Raw genomic sequence first — 11299 nt, forward strand, 5'->3', positions numbered from 1 at the left:
ATATTAGACAAAATTTGTTTATTCAAATTAGTTAATTAGACTGTTGTTAACTGGTTACTGTCAAAATTGGAAATTGAATTCTTAATGCTTTGAAGTCATTTCACAGATATAGACAGAGATGGGTCCTAATGTTTCCCCTCCAGGAGACTGAAATCATATCTTACTTCTACTCATTGATTCCAATGCATCAAGAAGTTCATATTTTATGTTTACAAAGATTTTCAAATGTGCTATTTATCCATTAATTTTGACAAAAGTTGATTCAAAATATATAATTTATTTTCATTTCTGTATTAGGTTTGTCATTGTTCAGATAAAACATTCAGGATATTTCCTTAAATTTGTCATTAATTGGAGGTCCACGATTCTGTAAATTGAAATTATTACACATTCATGCGTCAAAGTACCAATTTAACTTTACATTATTTCTTTAAAGTTTGGAAGATAAAATAAACAAAAGTCAAAAAGGTCAAATCAGTTCTGCCTGAAGAAATATTTGTTTTGAAAATATGAAAATCAGAGGGGAAATTGAATTTAATGTGCACATTTATTTTATACTATATTTGAAAGATATTTTATTTTGGTACTTTCCTATAAATCTATAATGTCAATTGACTAGATGATATAATAACTATAAACTCTATCATAAAAACTTGAAATGTCAAACTTACTGGGTTGATGACCAACTGAGTCAAAATAATTGGCTATTACAATGAAATTTCTTTGGAATGGCAGCAGTCCAATAATGAATTATCTATATGAAAATAATAAAATCATTATTTTATTTCAAGCCCTTGATAAGGGATATTGAAATATTGCATGTAGAATAGATGCTACTTAGCTGAGAATTGAGTATGCTCTTGGCTTAAATAATTATGTTCCAAAAATAGAAATATAAGCAATATATTTTGTATTGCTTTAAAAAGAGATTAACAAGGTAGGAATGCAAATACAATCCTGGAAACATATTCCATTTTACCTCAATTTCATCTCTATAAAAAATACCCAACAAACTTAAAATTATGTCTGAAATGAAAATCTATTAAATAGGGAAGATTTTTCTCCATGGGGTCATTTTAAAGATTAAATGAGATACCGTATATAAATATTAGGTATGAAAATCATAGGCATTTAATTTAATTTAATTTACAGTTATGGCATACATATACTACTACAATTAACAATAAATTTCAAAAACTGAGAAACATTAAATAATACACACACAATACACCAATACACCACTTACACACATATTCTCACATAAACAAACATAGAACAAAACCTGGCACATAGTCAATATTCAATAATAAAACTTTTTTGTTTTTATTACTGGTAGGTTAGTATTTCTATTATTATGGTATTACTATTATCATTATTACATTTAATATGTCAGTTTCATTACATACACAGAGAGAGAGAGAGATAGAAGAGATAGGCAGAGAGAGAGAGAAAGAGAGAGACAGAGCCAGAGAGACAGAGACACAAAAAAGACTGAGAGAGAAAAACATTCAGTATCAAATAGTTCGTGAAAATAAACAAAGTTCAATTAAAAGAGATTAATCAGAAATATATTTTTTATCAGTTCCTGGTAAATTGTTCCATGCAGCTGCCTGAGGCATAAAAGGACTCAGCATATTGAATGAGAATGTTGGGGATAGGTTTCTCACACATGTGCACACACAGGTGTGTGAAAGAACAAAGGATGGCAGATGTGAAGGGAGAGAGCAAATCATGTAATGTATTATGCTCCTTATTCTGAAATCTAGCTGTTCAGTCATTTGATGTTTTAATTAACCGTCTTAGGTCATTCTGTCTTCTAAGGGCAGTGCATCATACTCCTCAGAATTTTGCAGGGTGACCACACATCTGCCCTGGGATGTCATCACCCCAATTAAGAGGAATCCTGCACTAAGTGTCTCTTGGTGACATCAAATTTATCATTTCAACACTGAACTGAACTGCCCAGGTGACTCCACAATCTCAGTGAATAGTAAAACCATGTACAATTGTTCACATCAGAAATCAGTGAATCATCTTTGACTTTGTACATCTGTCTCCTTCCAGGTTCAAGCGTCCTATGTAGTCTGTCTACATAAATGCATCTCATGAGTTATTCATTCTCTTCTACTGTGGACCATATGGGCCCTGGTGGCTCTGAAGCATCCATTCTTCCCTTCTCTCACTAATGTGCAGAACCAGGACAGTGCCTCTCATAAAACCATATAGTTTCCTTGTAGCTGTGGGTTATGGCTAATTGACTAAATTTTGACATTGACATTAGAACAGTGGTAGAGACTGGAGGCACACATGCTTGTTACCCCCTGCACCCTGCTGCATAGCATATGCACACTGTAATGTGGCCCTGCATTTCATTAAGCCCCAAGTTAGATGACTATTCCTGATGGCAGAACCTAAATCTCTCATAAAATGCACATACTAAGGGCAAATGATGAACTTTATTTGTTGTTGTTTTTTTTTTTTGAAAAAAAAATAACGTCACTACCTTTCTGGAGGAAATTAAAAGCAAGTACTGAGATGATTCTAAAAAGCTGGGTGGGGAGATCTGTTATGTGGTTGGTAGCTCCTTAATTTGATGCCTGCTGTACCACACAGGGGAACTATGTGGCAACTGAGACAATGGTGTTAGATACAAGATTTAAAAAGTTCAAAATATCAGTAATGGTTTTGCCACCTTCAGCAATGTCCATCAAGAAAGAGATAAAGTCAACCTACAGTTAACCAAGAAGATGAAATATAGTTTTCTTGACAAAATATTTCTCTGCTTGGAGCATAAAATTAAAAGAAAATCACCTTGTGTTTCATAATTAGGAACTTTGCAGGGTTGACAATAACAGCTGTTATGCATGAAGTATGTAGTAGAGGTAGAATGTCAGCCTTACAAGTAGATGAATTCATGCCTAAAAATTTATCAAGAACTTTTTACAAAGAATCAATCTAAATATCTTCTTGCCCAAGGCAATTGTTGCAAATGTCCTCCCCAGAGTCATCTGTGATAATATTGGGAGCAATCAAGTGACATTTGGATTAGAAACTCTACCTTCCAGGTTTTTGTGGCTGAGTCATTTGCTAATTACTGAAGGATAAATACTGCTGAAGAACACCTATACTTGGTCAATACCACTGTGAATTTCAGAATTTTAAATAATTCCCTAGACCACTGAATCTGTGTTAGCAGGAATTAGAATACACATTCAGTTCCTATTACTATTCATGCAGGTAAACAGGATAATGGGCAGAAAGGAAATGCACAAAGGGAAGTCTCAAGATCAAATGAGCACATGGACATAGGGAATTCCATTGGAAGTTAAAACAAAGGACTGAAAACACATTCTATCATATAACTCCGCTTAGCAGAAAACATTCTTGTTTTACCTCAGTCAAAGGTCTTCGGATAATTGTTTTACAAATGCAGAAAATTTCAGCTGTATGTTTAATAGTCTAGTTAGCTGCTTTGTGGCATTTAGATTACTTCTCAGATTTTTTTAGCCAAATTCATGTAAACAATATCATAGAGCCTCTAACTTTTCTATATTCAGATATATTTTCTAAAGCAGAAGTAAAATTATGTATCAAAATTTATTATTAAGTTTATATTACTTTTACACTACTTTTAATAATTTTAAAATGGGGTTTCATTCATATAACTGAACTGCCATTATTAATTTCTTGCTTCAATGCCTTCATTCTTGAAAATGTTAATATTTAAAAGGCATTTAATGATTTTCAAACTTCTGGTTCACTTTAGAAGTCTGTATATATAGAATTATTTGAAATTTTAATATATTTTGTTATAAAAATTCATTGTAGCAATATATTAATAAACAATAACTCATCACAGTGTTCAAATTAGTTGATCTGGGAAATGAAAAGGCAGAAGATCAGTCTGTGGTAAGTGTTTTCCATCCATAACATTTCTTTTAGATTACAGATTTGTGGGGCTTTCATTCCAGTATATTTTCTTCAAAATGCTTGGCATTCACTTTTATAAGATAGAAATTAAAAGTATTGTAATATTTCAATGATAACTCTAGTAGTTTCCTGCCTCTAATTTTTCCCATATGAAAACATTTTTCCTTATTCCAGATCATTTTTTCTGGAACACATTTCAGATTATCTAGTCTCTACTGAGTTACATTTCTTAGATTTTTAAACAAATTCCATAAAATCCCCCAACATTTACTTCTCATGTTCCAGTGAAAATGAACTATCTACATTTATATAACTTCATATTTCTTGCACCTTTGCCTTAACTCCACATCTTTCTTCCCCATGATATCTAAAGGCTTAAAATCTTCCATTTTCCAATATTTACCTGTAAGATTCACCCTTCATGGAGCCATTCTTGTTCTTTTTAGGGCAGAGAACACTTTCTCTAAGATCCTGGTACCTCAACCAGGGCATCATGTTTAATCTTGCACTTAATGGATCATTTTTCAATGTACTTTACCACTCCCAGTAAAGTATTTCACAGAAAGATGTACCCTAGTCCACCCCTGACTTAAACTCTGCATCCCTACAAGAACTGGCACTATTGTCCTAAAAACCTCATCTCTCACCACTATTGCTTTGACCAGTTACACACCAAGGAGGACATTCATTCCATTTCCTTTTATATCTAACACACCAGGCTCACTGGCACCTCAGAAACCTCAAACAACACGGTGGTCCTCCATGTGCCTGCTTTTGTTTTTCCTGCAATTCATCTGCTTCAAATTCACTACCCCAAAGGGACTGGTACTCTTAGGTAATGCTGCATCAGGCATTTTCTTCAAATTTATTGGGAGTTTTCAGGGAGAAGGGGTGGGAATGGTTGGAAGCTTCAAGGCAAAGAGGGGAGGATAACTACCTACCTTGAGGTCCTGTGCAATGTGACTTATGGAGGGAAAAGCACCACAATTTCAAAGGGCAATAGGGGAGGCATTTCCCACAGGGAATAGCCAGAGGAGGAAGCAAAGGGAATATAGGAAAATAGTTGATTTGAAATGACTTGGAGAAAGGGGACCCCAAAAGACAGAACAGGCATCCCTTGGGGTACAATAAATGCTTCTGGGAGTCACCTGGAAGGAGGGAGTTGGAGCCTGCTTTAGCCAACATTTGTTGAATTATTTGACTTAGAATAAGAATGTGCATTTATCGAAAATAAAAGTGACTTCAGTGCCTCTTCTCCTTCATTCTTTCACTTAGAATAGTTTATTTCTACTCATCAGAGCATGATTGGATATTGCCTGTTATGAGATCTTTGATGGAAGTTCTACCTGGGCAGAGTAGTTGGATGGTATTTTTTGCAGCTTTGCTGCCAGTGGGAAGATTGTCACCAGGTGTTTCAGGACTCAAATAATGAATGTACTTACTCTGCAGCTGCCTATTACAGAGAGACAGATAAAAGGGGACTGACTTTATCAAGTGATTCTGCTTCTATTTTTTGATACATTTATGAATCAATATAACTGGTCACCAAACAAATTTAACTTGTAAGCTTATTTATAATATGATATTCCTTAAAATTAATTTTTATATGTAATTACTATGAAGCAAAACTTTGTTGTTCATTTTAAATGTTAGGGAATATTTTAAACATCTTGCTTTCATTATCTCATTCAGTCTTCAAACACCTGTATGAGGCCCAGAGAGACTAATTGTGAAATGTAACATATAGACAAAAAGGATAACTTTCAAATTACAATTTAACAAGTGACTATAAAGCAAATTTCAAAGAATGCCGTGGGTTACTGTTCCACATTTTCAGTTATTTCCTTCTAGTTATTCTAATTCCCTAGGAACTAAGAAAAAGAAACTTATATAGAAATTCTGTATTCATAATCCTTTGTTAAATTCAATCTTGACTGTTGCTACACCTTCCTCTAGTTTAAACACTCTACCAGTCTTCAGGAATGTGTAGGCAGTGACCATCCTAACTTGTTCATGTTAAAAAGGGGTGTCAGCATTATGGGAAAAGGAGACACATTTGGTTGATGTTCTTGAAGAGGCTATTGGCTGTTTGTTTTGGGACATGGCTTTATCTTGTAAATTGAGATCTGCCTTTATGTTAATATTAAAGATTTTCCATGAAATCCTTAAGTGGACTTGTGTGTAGATGAGTCCATGCATATTCATTAGTGTGTATAAATCTATTCATAGGTACACATTATAAAAATATAATCAATGAAATGTAAAAGTCCTGAATTGAAAATGACTAAACTGGAAAACTGTATGTAGTGTACTATATTATACTTTAATGCAAACTGCTCTGAAATAGCATCAATGTTACTTTTATCAAAACCTTAAAGAGCTTGCAGTTCCTAATTGAAGATATTAAAAAAATGGAGCATAAAATAGAATATAACCAAGTGGTTAACAGTAATTGTACATAGCATATCTGTGTGACCAAGAGCAAATATGCAATTTCTCTGCTCATTTTAATGATGGCTATGATTATAATAATAATAATAGATAGTGATGCCATGAAGATAAAGTATATTTTCATAAGAAAATATGTATAATACTGCTTGGTGTATAGTAGTTGCTTGGAATATAATAGTTGATCAAGTAAAATTATTAATATAGTTATAAATATTGCATAATATTAACTGGAAAATTCCACTTACAAATATTTTTCAATGTAATCAATAAGATATAAGAAAATAAATTCTATCAGTAGATAAAAGTAATACAACTTTTCTAACCATACAATTTTCATATATATATATATATATTTATTTATTTTTAATCATATTTTTATTGTGGAATATAACATATATACATAGAAGTAATAACTTTCCAAGTGCAATTTAACAAGTAATTAGAGAGAAAATGTCAAAGAATGTTATGGGTTACAGTTACACAGTTTCAATTATTTCCTTATTGTGAAATATAACATATATACAAAAAGGATAGCTTTCAAATTACAATTTAACAAGTAGCTATAGAGCAAATTTCAAAGAATGCTGTGGGTAACAGTTCCACATTTTCAGTTATTTCCTTCTCGCTATTCTAATTCCTTAGCAACTAAGAAAAAGAAACTTATGTAGAGATTCTGTATTCATAATCCTTTGTTAAATTCAATCTTGAGTGTTGCTACACCCTCCTCTAGTTTAAACACTTTTTCAATCTTCAGGGATGTGTAGGCAGTGACCATCCTAACTTGTTCATGTTGAAAAAGGGTGTCAGCATTATGCAAAAAGGAGACACATTTGGTTTATGTTCTGGAAAAGGCTATTGCATCTGTGTTTTGGGACATAGCTGGGATAGGAATTTTCTGGAGGATTTAAGTTTCTGAAGAATAAACTTAGTGAGTGAATCTTTTAGAATCTCAGATAGGGATCTGGATGTTCTTTAGGGTTTGGGGACTACTGTTGAGTTTGACTTATCATACTGTGGTCATTTGGCATATCTAGCTGAAGCTTGCATAGGAGTAATCTCCAGGACAACTTCCCAACTCTGTTTAAAATATCTCAGCCACTGAAACCTTATTTTTTTTGTCTTTATTTCCCCCCCTTTTGGTCAAAAAGGCATTCTAAATTGCTCAAGGCCAGAGTCAGGCTAATTCCTGGAATCCATGTCCCAAGTCACCAGAGAGATTGAATCACCTGTAGGGTCCTGTCTTATGTTGGAGGGAGGGTGATGAATTTATTTGCAGAGTTGGTCTTATATCAAGAAAGTCTACCTTTGAGCAACAAAAGTGGTTCTCTGGAGGTGACTCCTCAGCATTATTATAAATGATCTTAGTCTCCCCTTTACAACCATAAGTTTCACAAGAGGAAGCCCCATGTTCAGTGGCTTGATTTATAAAGTACGAGGTCCCTAAGTTCACATAGCATAGGTTCTATCCACATTAATCCATCCTTATCTCACATTATCATCACTTGTACTATCTCCATCACTCCAGTGTAAAAAATTCTCATGACCCAAAATGTCCCATAGCTATTTTCAGCCCTTAATTATTTATCCCTAGTATTGTGTGGTACTAGTAAGGTACTCCTATTAATTACATTCCCTAGTATGCAATAGGTAGATTTTTGCCATGTACCATTCTTTTGTCAACTCTCTGTACCAGCATCATATCTTACAAGTATATAGTGCAATCACCTATCAATATTTGTAGTGCTGATCTGTGTGATATACTAATTTAAACAACCCCTTTCAATCCTGTTCACTTTAAATGCAGATCTGATACATATAATCCCATTAACAAACAATCGCCACCCATATCCATTCCTATACCTTTGAATACACCCTCATTAACATATCTGAACATATTAGGTTATCATTACCCCTTCATTAGCTTCTATCACTAGGTTCTCAGTATTCTACCTTATAAGGCATTGATTTTACATTGCTCAGGAAGTTCATAGTAGTGACAACAGACAATATCTCTCCTTTTGTGCCTGACATTTCACTCAGCATTATATCTTCAAGGTTCATACATGTTGTCATATGTTTCATGATGTTGTTCCTTCTTAATGCTGCATAGTATTCCATCACATGTACATACCACATTTTGTTTATACACTCATCTGTTGAAGGACATTTGGATTGTTTCCATCTCTTGGCAATTGTGAACAATGCTGCTATGAACATCAGTGTAGAAATGTCTTTTGGAATTACTGCTTTCATATCTTCTGGGTATACACAGAGAAGTGGAATTGCCAGATCACAGGAAAATTCAATGTGTAGTATTCTGAGAAACCACAAACTGTTTTCCACAGTGGCTGTGCCATTATACATTCCCACCAGAAGTGAATAAGAGTTACAATTTCTCCACATTCTTTCCAGGATTTCTTATTTCCTCTTTGTTTAATGGCAGTCATTCTTATTTTTGTAAGATGGTATCTCATTGTGGTTTTGGTTCGCATTTCCTTAATAGCTAGTGAAGATGAACACTTATTTCATGTGTTTTTTAGCCATTTGAATTTCTCTTCAGACAGATGTCTTTTCATATTGTTTCCCATTTTATAATTGGGCTGTTTGTACTGTTGTTATTGAGTTGTAGGATTTCTTTATATACGGAATTTAAATTTTTGTAGGATATCAAAGTTGCATGATATCAGTCTCTTATCAGAGATATGGTTTACAAACATTTTCTCCCATTGAGTTGTCTGCCTCTTCATTTTTTGATAAAGTCTTTTGAGGCACAGAAGCATTTCATTTTAAGGAGTTCCCATTTATCTAGTTTTTTCTTTTGTTGCTTGTGCTTTGGGTGTAAGGTCAAAGAAGTGACCTTCTATTACTGGGCCTTGAAGAAGTTTACCTATACTATCTTCTAAAATTTTTGTTGTGCTATCTCTTATATTGAGGTCTTTGATTCACTTTGAGTTAATTTTTGTATAGGTTGTGAGGTAGCAGTGCTCTTTCATTCCTTTGGTTATGGATATCCAGTTCTCCCAGCACAGTTGTTAAAGAGACTGTTCTGTCCCAGTTCAGTGGATTTGAGGCCTTATGAAAAATCAGTTGACCATAAATCTGGGAGTCTATTTCCCAACTCAAGGGTGGGAATTTTTCCCTAACTATGAATTGAAACACTCTTCCTAGTCCGTTACTCATCTTTCTCCTTCTAGGACTCCAGAGATTCTTACATTTGTTCATTTCATGTTGTCCACCATTTTCCTGAGATCCATTTCCAATTTTTTAATTTTTTTTGCCATTTGTTCTTTTGTGTGTTTGCTTTCAATTTTGCTGTCCTCTAATTCATGCATTCTTTTTTCTACCTCTTCAAATCTGCTGTTGTGTGTCTCTAGTATATTTTTAATTTGATCAACAGTATTTTTCATTCCATAAGTTTTACTGTTTTTTATTTACTCTTTCAAATTCTTCTAGAGTCTTCTTGATGTCCTTTATGTCTTTAGCCATCTTGTTGAAGTTGTTTTGGAGATTTGTGTGTACTTCTTTAATCAATTGCTCCAAATTTTGTGTCTCCTCTGGCTTTGTTCATTTGGCTTCTCCATATCTTCTAGATTCTTCAAGCACTTTAGTTTTTCTGTCGACTTTGGGACATTTGCTTGTATTGACAAGGTTATTTTGTGAAATGCAGAATTACTTGAGCATTTATACATAATTTGGCAGAGCTACAGCTTGCTGGAGTGCAGTTTCTCTATCCTACCAGCAGGTGGCACTCTTGAGCCACCTTTTACTGTCAAGCCAGCATTCCCTGGACTTCTTCTGTGTGCTGGGTGGAGTCTAAACCAGGTGCACTGGGGACTGCCTGCTCTGGGGGTGTGATGTTGGCCCTTTATGGTTTGGTAGGGAGTCTGCTGAAGGTCACCCTCCGGCTCAAATGTGCCCACCTCCCTGTCTTCCTTGCATCTGTGAGCCTCTGGGATATGGGACAGGTTCCTGATGCTTCTGTATGGTGCCCTCTCCTATTCCTGCTTCTTGATATTGCACACTCCAGACTTCCATGGTGGGAGAGTAAATGCTGCCTCTTGTGTTCCCTCACAGAAACTCCTGGCTGTACAGCTGACCAGCTCCCCAGCTAACTGCCTATGTGGGTGCATGGGAGTGTAGAGCCACTGTTCTCTCCCATGCCTGACAGCTGTCTCACCAATGCTGGAACCTGGAGGCAGTCCCAGCCAAAAAAACTTACTCTGTCCTTCAAGGTTCAGTCTCTCTGTGTTTTTGTTCATGTCCCCAACACATACCATAGGATCCCTCTATGGCTGGTTGCACCCTGAAACTTGGTCCAAGGGGTCTCCCAGCCCCTCTCTAGTTTCTTTCATGGAGGATAAGCCCACCTTGCCTCACCCACTCCACCAACTTCCTGGCATCCAACCAGCTCTAACCATACATTTTCAGTTTCAAAATTCTAGATGGTCCAATGTTAGGTAACTCTATCATTAATAATTATTGAAAATATATTGTTTGTTAGCTCCTCTTTCAGTTCCTGTAGTTACAGACATAAACCATCAAGATGGATAACTGTCCTTAAGTAGGTTTAGATACTGAAGGGAAAAAAACACATGAAAAATGCCCATACAAATAAGCAAACAATACAATTCCAAGTAATGCTAAGGCTTACAAAACAAAAACAATCAAGGCAATGTCTTATAACATTATTTTGCTGTGGTGTTAAATTGGTTGTTTAGCAAAGGCCTGTCTTAACAGATGTTTTCATTTCCTAGACTGCTTAAGGGAAATACCATGAAATGCATTGGATTTCAGCAATGGGAGTTTATTCTCTTAGAGTTTGAGGCCATGAAAATGTCCAAATGAAGCCATCACCAAGGCAATGCTTTCTTCATGGATACTGGCTGTCAGTGATTCTTGGCTCCTCTGCCACATAACA

This window comes from Choloepus didactylus (assembly GCF_015220235.1).
Source record: "Choloepus didactylus isolate mChoDid1 chromosome 11 unlocalized genomic scaffold, mChoDid1.pri SUPER_11_unloc3, whole genome shotgun sequence".
Classification (NCBI taxonomy): domain Eukaryota; kingdom Metazoa; phylum Chordata; class Mammalia; order Pilosa; family Megalonychidae; genus Choloepus; species Choloepus didactylus.